At 44.2% G+C, this 14,686-nt stretch overlaps 1 long non-coding RNA gene across 4 annotated transcripts in view; it reads right to left on the bottom strand.

Annotated features, from left to right (window-relative positions):
* Nucleotides 1-14,686, bottom strand: part of LOC112846836 (uncharacterized) — a 37,604-nt gene that overhangs the window by 4,013 nt on the left and 18,905 nt on the right. For all 4 annotated transcript variants that reach the window (XR_003220014.1, XR_003220015.1, XR_003220016.1 and 1 more), the window contains one exon: nt 13,129-13,201. This is a non-coding gene — a long non-coding RNA (uncharacterized LOC112846836). The remainder of the gene's footprint in view (nt 1-13,128; nt 13,202-14,686) is intronic.

Here is a 14,686-nt window from a genome sequence, read left to right as displayed (position 1 = left end):
CCCTACCATATCTTCTGTATGTCACAGAACAGCAGCGACTGCATACCTGAATATGGATGAAATGGCAGCAAAGCTCAGCTGGACGTGACGAAACTCTCAGTGTCAGATACTTGCTATGTAGCTAAATTACAGCTAGCTGGCTAACGGCCCCCATGTTAGCTGTTACTGTCATCCTCCTAATATATAACATAGCGTTACCTGCGTGTGTACCTTAGTAAGGAAGCTGATTTTGTTGTCACTAGACAGTGTGACAGTACATACAAATTATTATCATGAATCATGCTAGCTGCTAAAGCTATTTGTTGTTGCTAGATCCTGATAGAAAAGTACAGTAAGCTGCACCTTAGCTACACTGCATGAATGTGGTGATGCCACGTTCATAACGTTAGCTGGTAAATGTGAAAACGGACAGCTGAGTTACAGCTCAGGCCAGTCGACCCTTTCACATAGGATGCGTCATACGCTGTGCTGGCCGCTAGCTAAAGTGAATTGTTTTGTGCTGGGAGACGTGCTCTGCTTGTACGTCGTTTTTTGCGCCGTCTCTATGTGTACTAGGTCATTTCTGTCATTTCAAAACATGCATCTGTCTGACTTTATATCCTCTACAAGAGTTTGTGACGTATTATGTTCAAATGTTTAATAATGTATAAATGTTTCATAAAAATGCATCGTTGATTCATAAAGAAGAACGCTTAGGACCTATCCCGACACGTGAAGAGTGTGCCGTTTCCACAAGGAAAGACTCTGGAGGTCCCTATAAATGTCTGTAAACTTGTGTCAGAGTGCAGCACTGCTGTGCCATGTGAAAGGGCCTTTACTGCACAAGGAAGCTAGCTGTGTTACCAGCCATATTATGATTTGCTAATATTAGCCGAAAGAAAGGGCTGGACCACCATGAACCAAAAGTGTTGCTAATGCTAACTGTAGTGTTACCGTGTGACTGAATGGGCTTCATTAGCTAAAAGATTGACTAATGGTAGCTTATCTGCATTAATAGCCAGCTGGCGAACATTAGCTCACTTGCTAACATCAGTGTTAGTTTTTGTCCTCATGTCGAGTTTGTGTTGGAATCTGCTGAAGCCTGATTGTTCCTCCTTCCTCGCATACAGAACCATAATTTCCAAAATAAAAACCATGCTGAGCTCATTATGACTCGAAACCCACAAAACATCCCATAACTCCATCAGGAATGTGTTCCTCACTGACTGGAACATTTGCCCGGTTAGCTGCCAGATGTTATTAAAGATGGACTCTGTGTTCAGCTGTTTGGTTTAGGAAGAAAAAGCTGTGGAAACTTTTCTCCACAAAGACAAATGAATAGAGAAAAGTCAGGGGAAAAGTTAGTTCTTTGCATTATATGGGTCATCAGCCCCTTTGGAAAGCAATAATGAAGTGTAATAATGTACAGTACTATTACAGCTAATTTTGTATTTAGTTCTGCTTTATTGCTTCCTTTGTATTAAAGTCATCAATCACAAAGAATTCGGCTCTTTCTGAAGGTTAGCTGCATGTGCCGGGGCGCTCGGGACACTTCTTGTCATTTCTTGTTAACGTGCTGTGCGTATGGAAGTGAGCGGGCTTCGGCGAGTGTGCAGTTTGCAGACTGTGCAGCTTAGGAGGTCAATATCATCAATGATCAGTATGATTAAAACTGAGCTGGTGGAGAATTAGGCCCTGATTAGCTGGTGTTTCTAACCGCTAAGCAAATCACAGGAAGCGCGGGGAGATGCCTCAAACTGCCACCAGACAAAAGGCAACTTACACATATTCATCAGCAGAAACCAGCTGAGTTTGATCTCCTCTGTTTCTTCTTTCCAGCAAACCGACGGGTCCAATTTGGACTGCAGAACGGCTTAGTTTAGATTAAAATGCACTGATGGTGAAAAGCTGCATGATGATGTAGTTACACAACAAGGAAACAATGGTTGGAGGTCATGCCATGACCAAAACGATTGCGTCTGTGTATCATTAACATGTGATCTTGTTGTTTTTAAATGGTTCCCTTAAAGATGGGAACCAGAAATCCAGAGTTCAGCCATTAGCTCGACTTTTGGTAACAGATCAATCGAGTTGTACGCGCTGGTGCAAACTGACTCAGATTGAATCTGTCTGCATTTATAAATATAGATGGTGGCACACCAAACCTTCACCAGCACCTGCTGCTGAATGTGAAACACAGGTGAATATCCACATCTGTGGGATCTGACTCGTTGGAGTCCATCACTTGCGGGTAGGTGACGTCTCTCCTTCCTGCCAGTCATGGTCATGATTGTAGGGTTTGTACCTTACAGGGAGTGCAGAATTATTAGGCAAGTTGTATTTTTGAGGAATAATTTTATTATTGAACAACAACCATGTTCTCAATGAACCCAAAAAACTCATTAATATCAAAGCTGAATGTTTTTGGAAGTAGTTTTTAGTTTGTTTTTAGTTTTAGCTATTTTAGGGGGATATCTGTGTGTGCAGGTGACTATTACTGTGCATAATTATTAGGCAACTTAACAAAAAACAAATATATACCCATTTCAATTATTTATTTTTACCAGTGAAACCAATATAACATCTCCACATTGACAAATATACATTTCTGACATTCAAAAACAAAACAAAAACAAATCAGCGACCAATATAGCCACCTTTCTTTGCAAGGACACTCAAAAGCCTGCCATCCATGGATTCTGTCAGTGTTTTGATCTGTTCACCATCAACATTGCGTGCAGCAGCAACCACAGCCTCCCAGACACTGTTCAGAGAGGTGTACTGTTTTCCCTCCTTGTAAATCTCACATTTGATGATGGACCACAGGTTCTCAATGGGGTTCAGATCAGGTGAACAAGGAGGCCATGTCATTAGTTTTTCTTCTTTTATACCCTTTCTTGCCAGCCACGCTGTGGAGTACTTGGACGCGTGTGATGGAGCATTGTCCTGCATGAAAATCATGTTTTTCTTGAAGGATGCAGACTTCTTCCTGTACCACTGCTTGAAGAAGGTGTCTTCCAGAAACTGGCAGTAGGACTGGGAGTTGAGCTTGACTCCATCCTCAACCCGAAAAGGCCCCACAAGCTCATCTTTGATGATACCAGCCCAAACCAGTACTCCACCTCCACCTTGCTGGCGTCTGAGTCGGACTGGAGCTCTCTGCCCTTTACCAATCCAGCCACGGGCCCATCCATCTGGCCCATCAAGACTCACTCTCATTTCATCAGTCCATAAAACCTTAGAAAAATCAGTCTTGAGATATTTCTTGGCCCAGTCTTGACGTTTCAGCTTGTGTGTCTTGTTCAGTGGTGGTCGTCTTTCAGCCTTTCTTACCTTGGGCATGTCTCTGAGTATTGCACACCTTGTGCTTTTGGGCACTCCAGTGATGTTGCAGCTCTGAAATATGGCCAGACTGGTGGCAAGTGGCATCTTGGCAGCTGCACGCTTGACTTTTCTCAGTTCATGGGCAGTTATTTTGCGCCTTGGTTTTTCCACACGCTTCTTGCGACCCTGTTGACTATTTTGAATGAAACGCTTGATTGTTCGATGATCACGCTTCAGAAGCTTTGCAATTTTAAGACTGCTGCATCCCTCTGCAAGATATCTCACTATTTTTGACTTTTCTGAGCCTGTCAAGTCCTTCTTTTGACCCATTTTGCCAAAGGAAAGGAAGTTGCCTAATAATTATGCACACCTGATATAGGGTGTTGATGTCATTAGACCACACCCCTTCTCATTACAGAGATGCACATCACCTAATATGCTTAATTGGTAGTAGGCTTTCGAGCCTATACAGCTTGGAGCAAGACAACATGCATGAAGAGGATGATGTGGACAAAATACTCATTTGCCTAATAATTCTGCACTCCCTGTATAAAGTGAGCTGCCTTGAGGTGACTGTTGTTGTGATTTGATGCTAAATAAATTAAATGTAATGAAATTGAACCATCCTGTGGGCTTTGTAGCGACACATTCAGTCCACGTGCTTCAGGGGTCGAAATACATATGTGGGTAACTACAGTTAGCTCGCTGCCAACTTTCAGAGAAAAAATGAGCAAAAATGGAGCAGTTTAAACTGAGGGATGAAGGAGATCCTGCAGTAATGCATAAACAATGCTGTGTATTTTAGCATTAGAGCATGCTGCTCCAATAACCCCTCAAAATTAAATGCAACTTTACCAGATAGTGAGACAAAGGCTCCCGGGGAGGTTGGTGAAACTTTTTATTGCTTAAACCCAACAGTTGTTCATTTTCAGCCGATACATCATGAATCAAACTGACAGTGAATCTAAAGATGGAGAACAGCTCGTTGTGTTTTAGCATGGAGGATCTGTGTGTAATCTCCTTAGTAAGGATCCAAAACAACACAATGGTTTCCGTCAAATAAGGAAACACAGATGCCTGATATAGGCCTGCAGCTCCCACGGCCTCTTTTAGCCTTCTGTTATGTTTTCATGTGGGGAGCCTTACAGAGGTAGAGACGGGCAAAGTGAGCATGAGCTGACCCTAAACAAGTCGCAGGAGACGCAGGCGATGGGCAATAAACAGTCTGTGTACCAGCTATCATTAGTGAAGACAGGCGTGACATCCTATTATGGATTTCTATTGTGTCAACTTCTTTCTATTTAAAGTCCACGGGAGCAAAAACAAACCTCCAGCTGACAGCAGAGTTATTTTTTCCCTCCTGCTGAGAATGTCTTCATCTGCGGCCGAGTCAGAAACTAACAAAAGAACAAAAACTCTCCAGAGAAGCTCGAGTGGGCCTCTATCGTTTCCACGCCAAAGAAACAGGAGGACTTGTGCATGTGTCTCTCTGTTAATTAGAGCGAGCCAGTTGGTTAATTGTTTGGCTGATATGGGCAGAGGAGGAAGAGGAGGAGAGAGGGAGGACGACGAGGAGGCAGAGGAGAAGGGGGGCGCTTGATTCATGACAGGGAACCGCAAGTTTGAAGGGTGTCGACAGATAAGACTGCAAGGGTAATTAACAGAAAGAGAGAGGGATGATGAGAGAGAGAGAGAGGGAAGGGAGGGAAGTGCCAAGAAGAATAAATGTCATAAAAGTGTCCCAGGATGCTATAATGACTTCAAAAAGAAAGGAAAAAATAGAGAGCTGGTGTGTGGGAGGAGGGAGATAAAGACAGGAAGTGAATGAGCGCGAGAGGGCAATGATTAAGGGCATAATTCCATTTTATTAGACAATACTGCTGCAGAGCAGGATGCCAACTGGGCATGAGCAGTGCTGAGTACATGGACAATTAACTTTTACAAAAAACTCTCCAAAATACAAGCTTTGATGCTCCTCAAGGTCAACAAATGTCAAGGAGGAGGAGCAGGAGGAGCAGGAGGAGCACAGAAACAGCCTCAGAGCAGCTCGCTAGAGAGTTTCTGTCAGGGAGCAGGAGGAGGAAGACGAAGAAGAGGAGGAACAGTGGATTACAGAGGAGGAGCCGTCCTCACACCCTGACGGTCTCCAGAGGGTCTTTTAATTCATTTTATCCACCCAGGTTGTAGCCGAGGAGGAGAGCGCCTGAATTCAAGTGTTCTTAGAGCAAAAGAAACATGTAAAAGTTTTAAGTTTTAAAGTTTGGTTAAAACCACAAACCAACGCTCCGGTCACCGAGGACGTTTGTTCACAGACTGGCAGACTGAGCGATGGTCTCTGGGGGTCGGTACAGCTCACTGTCTCTGACATTTTGCACCATCGCTGCTGCTCGTGTTACTGAATCTCATTTTACTGTGTGCAGTACTGCAAATATGAGCTCGGACTGCAGGTTTGATGCTGCCAATCTCAATGAGTCGGGTCAGCGAGTTTTAAAATCACAGCTGAAGTGTTTTGATTCACAATTTACAGACACTGCTCAAAATTGAAGGAACACTGGAAACGATGAGACAACCCACAAAACGATGGTCAGCAAACGAGCAGGTGAATCCTTCTGCTGCATGCCTTTTAATGAGAAACAACTGTCTAACATTTATGCTTAATTGAAGAAAATTTGGCTTATTACAGTGAAATCTGATTTCTGATATTTAGAAAATCTTTACTTAAAATGAGTATAAATGATTTTTGAAGAAGCAGTTTTCAAGAAATATTTGTTTTCTTTAAGATCTTACACCTTAATTTTGATTTTCACATAAACACGAGACAAGCTTCTGTGTCATTGACAGAGATGGGCAGTAACGCGTTACTTGTTACTTGTTACTTGTAACGCGTTACTGTAATCTGATTACTTTTTTCAAGTAACGAGTAATGTAAGGGATTACTATTGCAAAAACGGTAATTAGATTACCGTTACTTTCACGTAGGAACGCTGCGTTACTGCGTTACTAAAACCGTGATTTTTTGCGAGAACGTCTCATGACAGTGATGTAAGCGAGTGCGACGTTCGTGACAACAGCTGTGTGCAGATCATAATATATCGAGTGCGGGACAGAGTGTAGCATGCAGCGTTTAAAGCGTGGAAGTACTGACCTTATTTTGAGTTTGATTCCATAAAAAGTGACAAAAACATTAGTGTCCGTTGTGCGTGGGAAGAAAACTTCTTTTTACAGCGAAAAAACCCCTAAACTTCCAAGCAAGCACCGAGTGCGCTACGACGTAATGTGAAATTCACAGAGAAACTCGCGGATTCTTCCACTGACCGCCACGGCACACCTGCACCAGGGTAAACCTCCGCCTACCCCAGTCCTGCTTTACAGGTGAAAATAGAGCAACAGGACCGCTAGTCTTTGATTTTATTTATTTTCTGCTGTGTTTTACTTTCATCTATTTGAAAGAGTGAGTGTAAACACAAAAAAATATTTTATTTTATGTGCTGGAATGTGCAGAAAATAGGTTTAAATGTTAAACAAATTTCTTCCAGTCAGAGAATGTTGCATATAATTTAATTTTTGCTTGATGCATAAAGTTAAAAGATTAAAACTAATAAAACAAGTTTTAAAAAGAGACGTTTCCATTTGATTACATTTTGTATGATGGATTATGCAGAAAAAGTAGAATTGGGCTGAAAGATCTATCACTTTATCACCTATTCAGGTTGTAAATCGTGTTTTTAAAAAGTAACTAAGTAACTAAGTAACTAAGTAATTAATTACTTTTGAAAATAAGTAATCAGTAAAGTAACGGGATTACTTTTTGGGGGAAGCAATCAGTAATTAGTAACTGATTACTTTTTTCAAGTAACTTGACCAACACTGGTCATTGATACATGTCTTAAATTCAAAAATCGTTTAAGTGGCCTTACTCTTGAAATAAGAAAAACAATCTAATTCATATTGTGCAAGTTCAACCAAACCATTTTTTAGACGAAAAATAAGAAAAAATGTCCATAAACAAGGTTTTTTTTTAAACTATAGGAGAGCTGGACAGGGCCATCGAAGGCCTTTAACCCATCAGCAGGACCGGTATCGGGATCAGGCTCTGACAGGATGAGTCCTGTCAGCGCTACAGAGTGACTCCAGCTGGTGTGGATGTCTCTGACCGAACCATCGGAAACAGACTTCAAGTGTTGGCTTTGTGCAGCAGATGCAGTTTTGACGATGTCGTGTTGATCTGTGTTGAAGCGAAGCTGCGACTTCAGCTGTAGGCAGTGCCACAGACAGAAGCTCTGACGTCTCCCTTAGAGACGGAATGAGGAACGTGGTCATTTGGGAGGAGCTCAGATTTGAGCTACTGTTCCTCATATAAAAAGACACCTGTATGAGGTGTCTTTATACATGTATGCCTTTTGGACACCCCCTAGATGGTGTTTGCACATGTCCTACTGAGAGGAGGCCTCAGGGCAGACCTGGGACATGCTGGAGAGATTAGATCTCTCATCTGGCCTGGGAGAGCCTAAGCGCCCCCTCCCACCCCTGAAGTAGCTGGAGGAGGTGGCTGAGGAGAGGGAGGTCTGGGAGCGTCTGTTCGGACTCCTGTCCTGACGACCTGGAGGCAGATAAGCATCAGAAAAAGAATGGATGGCTGTTTCCTGAGGAATGTTTCTACTTTTTTACCGTCTCTATTCACAGAGCACCATTTGACCTTGAGTTTAAAAGGTACCATGTAAATAACTTTTTTCGACTTTTGTTTTTAACCCAGACTTCTTCAGAGGAGGTGGCAGCAGCTCTGTCAGCCCTGCATCTCTCAGTCTCACGGTTGCATGGCTGCCAAGACGTTAGGGCAGTCCGTCTGATTTTGCCTTAGAGGCAAAGCCTGAAGCAAAAACAAGTGAAAAGCACTTTCTTCTGCTCATTAAGCTCCGATGCTGTGAGCTCCTGTGGTAATAGATGAGGGCGACTCGGTCCCCCTCAGTGTGGGCACGGTTGTTGTTCAAATGATTTACGTCCACATTAGACCTCAGTGACACACACAACATGAACACACCTCAGTCTCTTCTTACTGTATTTTCACAACAAGTCTGTACATCACAGCAAAGATCTGGAGAGGATGGAGACATAAAAACATTACATTGAGCTTTCAGTGCAGGACTCCTGAAAGAATCACAGCTTCAGACCTGTGCTCAGTTTTAGCACAGCTGTCACCACACACCTGCATGAGTCCTTCCTGACTTGCTTCCCGTAACCACGCCACAAAGTGAAACCTGCTACAGCGTTATAAAGGTTTGTTTTTACTTGACAAAGCTGCGTGGGGACACGCATGCACAGAAATCTGCTGGCTGTACTGACTCACTGTCACCAAGTGCAAAAGGCCACCGCGAACAGATACTACCACAAAGAAGAATACAGGTCAGACACATGGCGTTCAACTTAAAATAGGATTTATTTTATAAACAGAAATAAATAATTCACCTAAAAAGCAAACTGAGCAACAATGCAGGTAACAAGTGAGGCTGCCTGTTACTCAGCTGGATCCAGCGCTGAGCTCGGGGACTCTGAGAGAGCCTCAGCACCCGGACAGTTTCACGAACCTTCATTTCTCAGAGACTCTGCAGCAGAATCAAACAGGAAGTCAGGCTTGTGCCGCAGATATTTGTGTCTCTGAGGCGACAGATTACATCCAGGTGGGTACACTGCTTTACATCCTGGAGTTCTTTAGACAAACGCGATTGGTTGAGTCATTAAAAATGCAGACAGTTTAAATTCAGTGTTCAGCGAATCCTGTTCATGTGTCTCTGTGTTTCGTGCATTTCAAACATCTGAACAGTTGCAATGATTCATTCTCCTCTGTCCAGCTGACTGACTGTCCAAACCCCATGACCCACTGAGGCACTGCTCACTACGAAACAAACCACAACAACCGATGACTGAACAGTGAGGAATCCCAGGACTCCATCCAGCACACACAGCTGAAACTAAAGCTGTTTAATACTCCTGCAGTGTTAGTTTATGGTACAGTGAAACATCTGGATAATTTCACACACACATGATTTGACTTGATGTCATCTCAGATAAAACCTTTTTTTGGATCAAGTTATGTGCACTGATGTCCACGCAAGCTAACGATGTGATTGTTTCCACTGTGTTCTCACCTGGGCCCGTTTGCGTCATGTTTCAGAGAAGCTGGTGTTTCAGATTTAAACAGCTCGGTTTAAAAACCTGCTGTCGCTCTGCAGGAAAACAAGTGAGATGTTAGTAAAGAAACCAAACGTCTGGCTCTGGTCTACCAGCTCGTGTTTGCCCCGAGGCCTTTTCTTTTTAATCCAGCCCTTCTTAAAGCAAGCGGAGCATTTAAAACTTTTACAGGAACAAATTTTTAGGCAGAAACACCAGAAGCAAACACTCCCAGTGTGTCCCAGGCCTGTGACAAGGGGAGAGGGTCAGGTGAAAGGGAGGCGGCACAGAAACTGAAAGAATGTGGAAACAAAGCGAGATGGCCCTGAGCGGAGCGGGAAAAAGGCCTGCGCTTACAAAACAACACGTAACCGAGACGAGCCTCCACCCCCGGGGGGAAGCCCGTGTGGGAAGGCGGGGACCTTTATTATCTTTCAGTGGGTTTTGACCTTTGACCCAGACCTGCTCAGTTCACAGGGACCAATGGGATTTGGAAGTATGGCAACAACCCTGAATATAAAGCGGTGCGGGGGCACATTCCTCAGCCAAGGTCAAAGCGGCGGCGCTCTGCGTCGATTTGTATCACTGTGTCTTTGCTCTCACGTCTCTGTAAAGTGGGAGCTGTGGACAGAGTGACCTCGGACCAAACGAGCACTCACATAACCTGGAAACTCATCACTGCGGCGTTTCCCTTTATCGCCTCAGATTCTTCGCCTTCCTTTTTTCTCTCTTTGACCTGAAACCCTTCATTACCCCAAGCCCTCCCCCTCCCTCACCCTCCCCTCTGTCCTTTCATTATTTCTCAATGAGAATTCAAACTAATCTCTCTCTTTCTTTCTCACTTTCCTTTGTGGCATCTAATCAATCAGTGGCTGCTCTTCTAATCAGCCTCCTTTTTGTTCTTTTCCCACCACGGATTCTACTCCTCTGGGAACGTTTGGGGATTCAGCAGTCAGAAACGGTTCCAGGTTCATGTTCCCGAGCCTCGCAGACACAGCTGGCCACAGCTGGCCACAGGTGCCTCCGTGAGCCTGAGAACAAATGGGAGCATGATGGCAGCGCTACAAAGTAGTGGAACAAAATCAGGGGGAAAGGGATTTTTTAGATTCTAATGTAACAGAGAGGAGAGTAAGTCTGCTTTGATGTCGCTTTCCTGCATTTTATTTTCCACCTGCCTGTTTAGCTCTCTGTCTGTTTTCTGAGCTATTAGTTAGCAAATCATGCTAGCTAGGTATCAGTGATAGGAGACACAGAAACGTGCTAATCAGGGCTCAGTAACATCCAAATAAAACCCTGAAATTTCACTCAGCAAAACCGGAGCTCCAAACCCAACGTGGAGGCGACGATTCAGACTCCACAGCATGAGATGCATGTAGGAGCACGTGTGAATAAAGCATAACGCAAAATTCAGACCATGCAGGCTCTGTTTTTCTTGTTAACACAGCAGCTGTGAAGATGACACCATGGGTGGGGTTAGTGGTGGAGCTGCAGCCTGGCCCCTGATGGTTTCCTACAGTGGACAGCAGGAGCGTGCGCTAACATGATGCTATAGGAACATTTACAAGTAAGAAACTAAAGACAGTGGGCACATCCTCGACTCAAGGCTTCATCATTTCCAAGCAACGACCAATGTAAGTGAAGGCAGGGTGGTAAATACCAGAGGGTTACCTAGGCAACCAAAGGCTGGACTCTCTAGATGCCGCCAAGCGTCAGTTTCAAAGTGACGAGCGAGCGCTGAATCGTCCTGTGTGTAAAAGCAGCTTTAATTTGTCCGATTTGTGGGAAACTCTCATTTTCTAACAGACATACCTGCAGGAGGGGTGGACATTAGTCTTCAGCCCCCCGGGACAGTAAAATGACCTACTGGTCCTCAGGGCACTGAAATGGTTAAAACTTTGATTCATTAACAGTAAAGTGATTTACGAATGTTTAATAACTGAAAGGACTCATTTCTAGAAGCGTCCAGCCGTGCGTGCTGTTCAGGGAGTCTGAGGCTGATAAACCAATCAGTGAAAAACTGGAAGCTTCGTCTCTGCAGACACATCACAGCAAAGGGTTTTCTCACCTTCGGGGAGCTTCACAGAACAAGTGGACAGCAGTCTGAGGCGCAGCTCTGTGTAACTCAACCCCCAGTCTTTGTTCCAGTCCTGACATTAAATAACTCTCCCTGTTATTAGATCCTGGCTTTACCTTCGACCTGTCAGGGTCTTCCAAAGCTCAGTGAATGGCGGCAGATATTACATTTACCTGGATTCTCGAGCCGCAGCACAGCCCGTGCAGATAAAGCTGTATTTGAATCTAAATGGTTTCATTGGGCCTGTATTCCTGTAGAAAGTGCTCTTCAGTGAAACTGTCAGTACGGAGGTCTGCACAATATTAATATCAGAGTTCAGTTCTGAGTTCTGAGGGCCATGCGTTCGTCTCCCCGTGGATTTGATGAAGTTAGCCTTTCAAAGGCTTCTTATATGAGATAAAAGACGCTGACAGCTTCTAAAGAAGGAGAAACAACGGTGAGAATGGGGCGGCCATGGCAGCGCCGACACTGGACCAGTTTCAGAAAAACATTTCCTGCCGTTCACGACCAGCATCTTTACTTTCTTCTGACACCATTAACATAACTCATTATTGCTCGGCACGTTCAGCCTCCAGTTACGCTTTCTGCACCGCTTCTCCCGGCGATTCCTCGGGTGCCTTCAGTAACTCGGTGCAGTTAAACATTACAGCGGAGGCTGAGCAGCTAATTGGTCTGAAATGCAAGTGGATCTGTTTGCAGGGCAGCTTTAAATAAAGACGGCAGTCGGCAACAACTTCCATCTGATTTATTGCTGCAGGCCAGAGGACTGTAACAATTCAGCCGCTCCTTCTCCTCACTCCTCATTACTCACCATCTCAATCCAGCAAGAAGAATGAAGCAATAAGAGACCCGTCTTCTTTTGGAGACGCCTCTAAAATCATTTCTACACAGACAAATGTCCCCAGCTGGTTGTTTTGGAGCATCAGATTCAACATTACGCCCACTGCTGTTTGGTTCTTCAGAGACAGAATGTATTTGCATGAGAGAGCGGCGAGCATCGAACACATGCGTCCACAGACTGTATGGGACCATCACACAAACACACAAACCTGCTAATCAGTGCTCAGTAACGTCCAAAAAACACGACTCCAACGCTCTGTTGGTACAACAACCTCACAGCAGCCGTGTTATTGGTCACCAACAGCACAAACATGGAACAGAGATCAAGCTCAGGTGAAGCTAGCAGCTACAGCTGCCTGTGTCACCATCCGCCTGTCAGTCAAAGAGGCCACGCCTCTAATAATGCAAAAAGGTGAATTCTTCCCCCGAGGGACTCATCTTTAGACCAAAACAGTTTTTATTTCTGCTGGTGATTCCAACATGGGCGCCTGTGGGGACCGAGTCACCGCCAGAGCCTCTGCTGGACGTTACAGGAACTGCATCAGCCATCAGCTGCCTCTCGTTCAAAGCTCGGAAACTAAAATGTTGGTTTTTAAAACCAAATGTTTAAAAGAAAAATTCACAATTGTTAAAGGTTTTTAAGTGAAGTTGCATCGGCTCAATTTCTTACACGAACCACGATGATGACGTGCTCCATGTCTGTCACTCGTGATCCAGCAGCATCTGTGCTCAGCGTCATCACTTACCAGCTCTCAGCTCTGCAGTCTGTTTGGGTAACCTGGGGATATTCAGCTCAGTGATTCATCTCCATTTTTCAATCTACAGCTAGATGCAGAGAAAAGAAACGGAGACGTTATTACACGAAGCACAAACACCATATGTCCGTCATGTTTTTACTTTTTCTTTAGGTTTGAGGCTCCTTCTCTTAAATCTTCTGCCTCTGCAGAGGTTTACTGGCACCGAACGGAGCTATTCAAACCGACTCCTACTCACACAGCAGCGGTGGGTGGAAGTGGGCATTAATTATCATTCCTGTGCAGATTTTACTGAAATTTGGTGAAAATTTGAGCTGCATTTGGATGGACATCAGGCTGGAGATGTTCTTCAAAAATGAGTTGATATCGCTGTGTCATCCAGATAAATATTTATCCACTTCTACATTTTTAAATAGATTATCGGGGAGGCTCACGAGGAGGGCAAGAAGCTAAGAGTTAAGTGTAAGTCAGAAGGTTTGAAAGTATTTCCATCCAATATGTTTGCAGTTGGGCCTCGATGCAAAGCTGTGCACCAAAGCTGATTCTGCAGGGTCACATTTATCAGAAAAACTCCACTGCTGAGCGTTTCTCCCTGCAGGTCCTCATCGTGAGAGAGAGGACGTCATCTGATGTGGAAGCAGCAAGCTGGTGGTGCTAACACCACCTACATCAAACCCTGAAACAAATCTGACAAGCGTTCCCAGCAGACCTTTTTTTCTGACCTTGTAGAACTGAAAACAGCATAAACAGTATTTAAAGTGAGGAACAGTCAGAGGTGGTAGAGTGCAGATCCAGATGAAGTATGTGTGTACGTATAAACATGTACAAAGAAGTTGATCATGCTCGTTTTCACCTCAGTGTTTCTGTTCTGTATTATCCAAAATAAAAATGTACTCCCACACATTTTGCATACGGGCGGGTAGAAAATGTTTTAAATTTGAGTGATTAGATTACAAAAATGAAACGTGGTATCAAAAACGCACTTTTCCATGACATATCCTACAATACTGTACTTGTGAAATCATGGGTGATCAAACTCATTCACCCCGCCTTTGTGTACTTTGAGCGCTGACAGCATGAAGGTGAAATGTCGCGTGGCTCCATTGAAGACACTGCACTTATTGTACAGAGAGAAAATCCTCTGATTGGCTGAGATGACACGAGGATGATGACATCGTGTGTGCTCATAAAACTCTGGAAGGAGCAGCGTTCACACCTGTGTGCATGAAAGAGCGATATTTCCTACTCTGACATTAAACATTAAACAAGTTAATCACGAGCTGCATCACTAATTGCCCCGTCTGCAGCTTTATGCCATGATTGTTTGGAGGAGGCAGAGTGAGAGGAGGAGGAGGAGGAGGCGATACATGACATGTGAAAGGAAAACGAAGCTGTCCTGTTGAGATTGGGGTTTATGTCTAAGTGCAGCTCTGAGTGATGTGAAGTGATTTGGAGAATGTTGCAGCGCGTAAAGCCCTCATCGCCACGACTTGAATTTATTCTCCTCTGGTTCTCCCTCATTGAGCACAGCATTACAGAGGAGTAATCT

The sequence above is a fragment of the Oreochromis niloticus genome, linkage group LG5 (genome assembly GCF_001858045.2).
Source record: "Oreochromis niloticus isolate F11D_XX linkage group LG5, O_niloticus_UMD_NMBU, whole genome shotgun sequence".
Lineage (NCBI taxonomy): Eukaryota > Metazoa > Chordata > Actinopteri > Cichliformes > Cichlidae > Oreochromis > Oreochromis niloticus.
The sequence above is the reverse complement of the archived record's forward strand: the minus strand, read 5'-3'. Positions and strand labels throughout refer to the sequence as shown.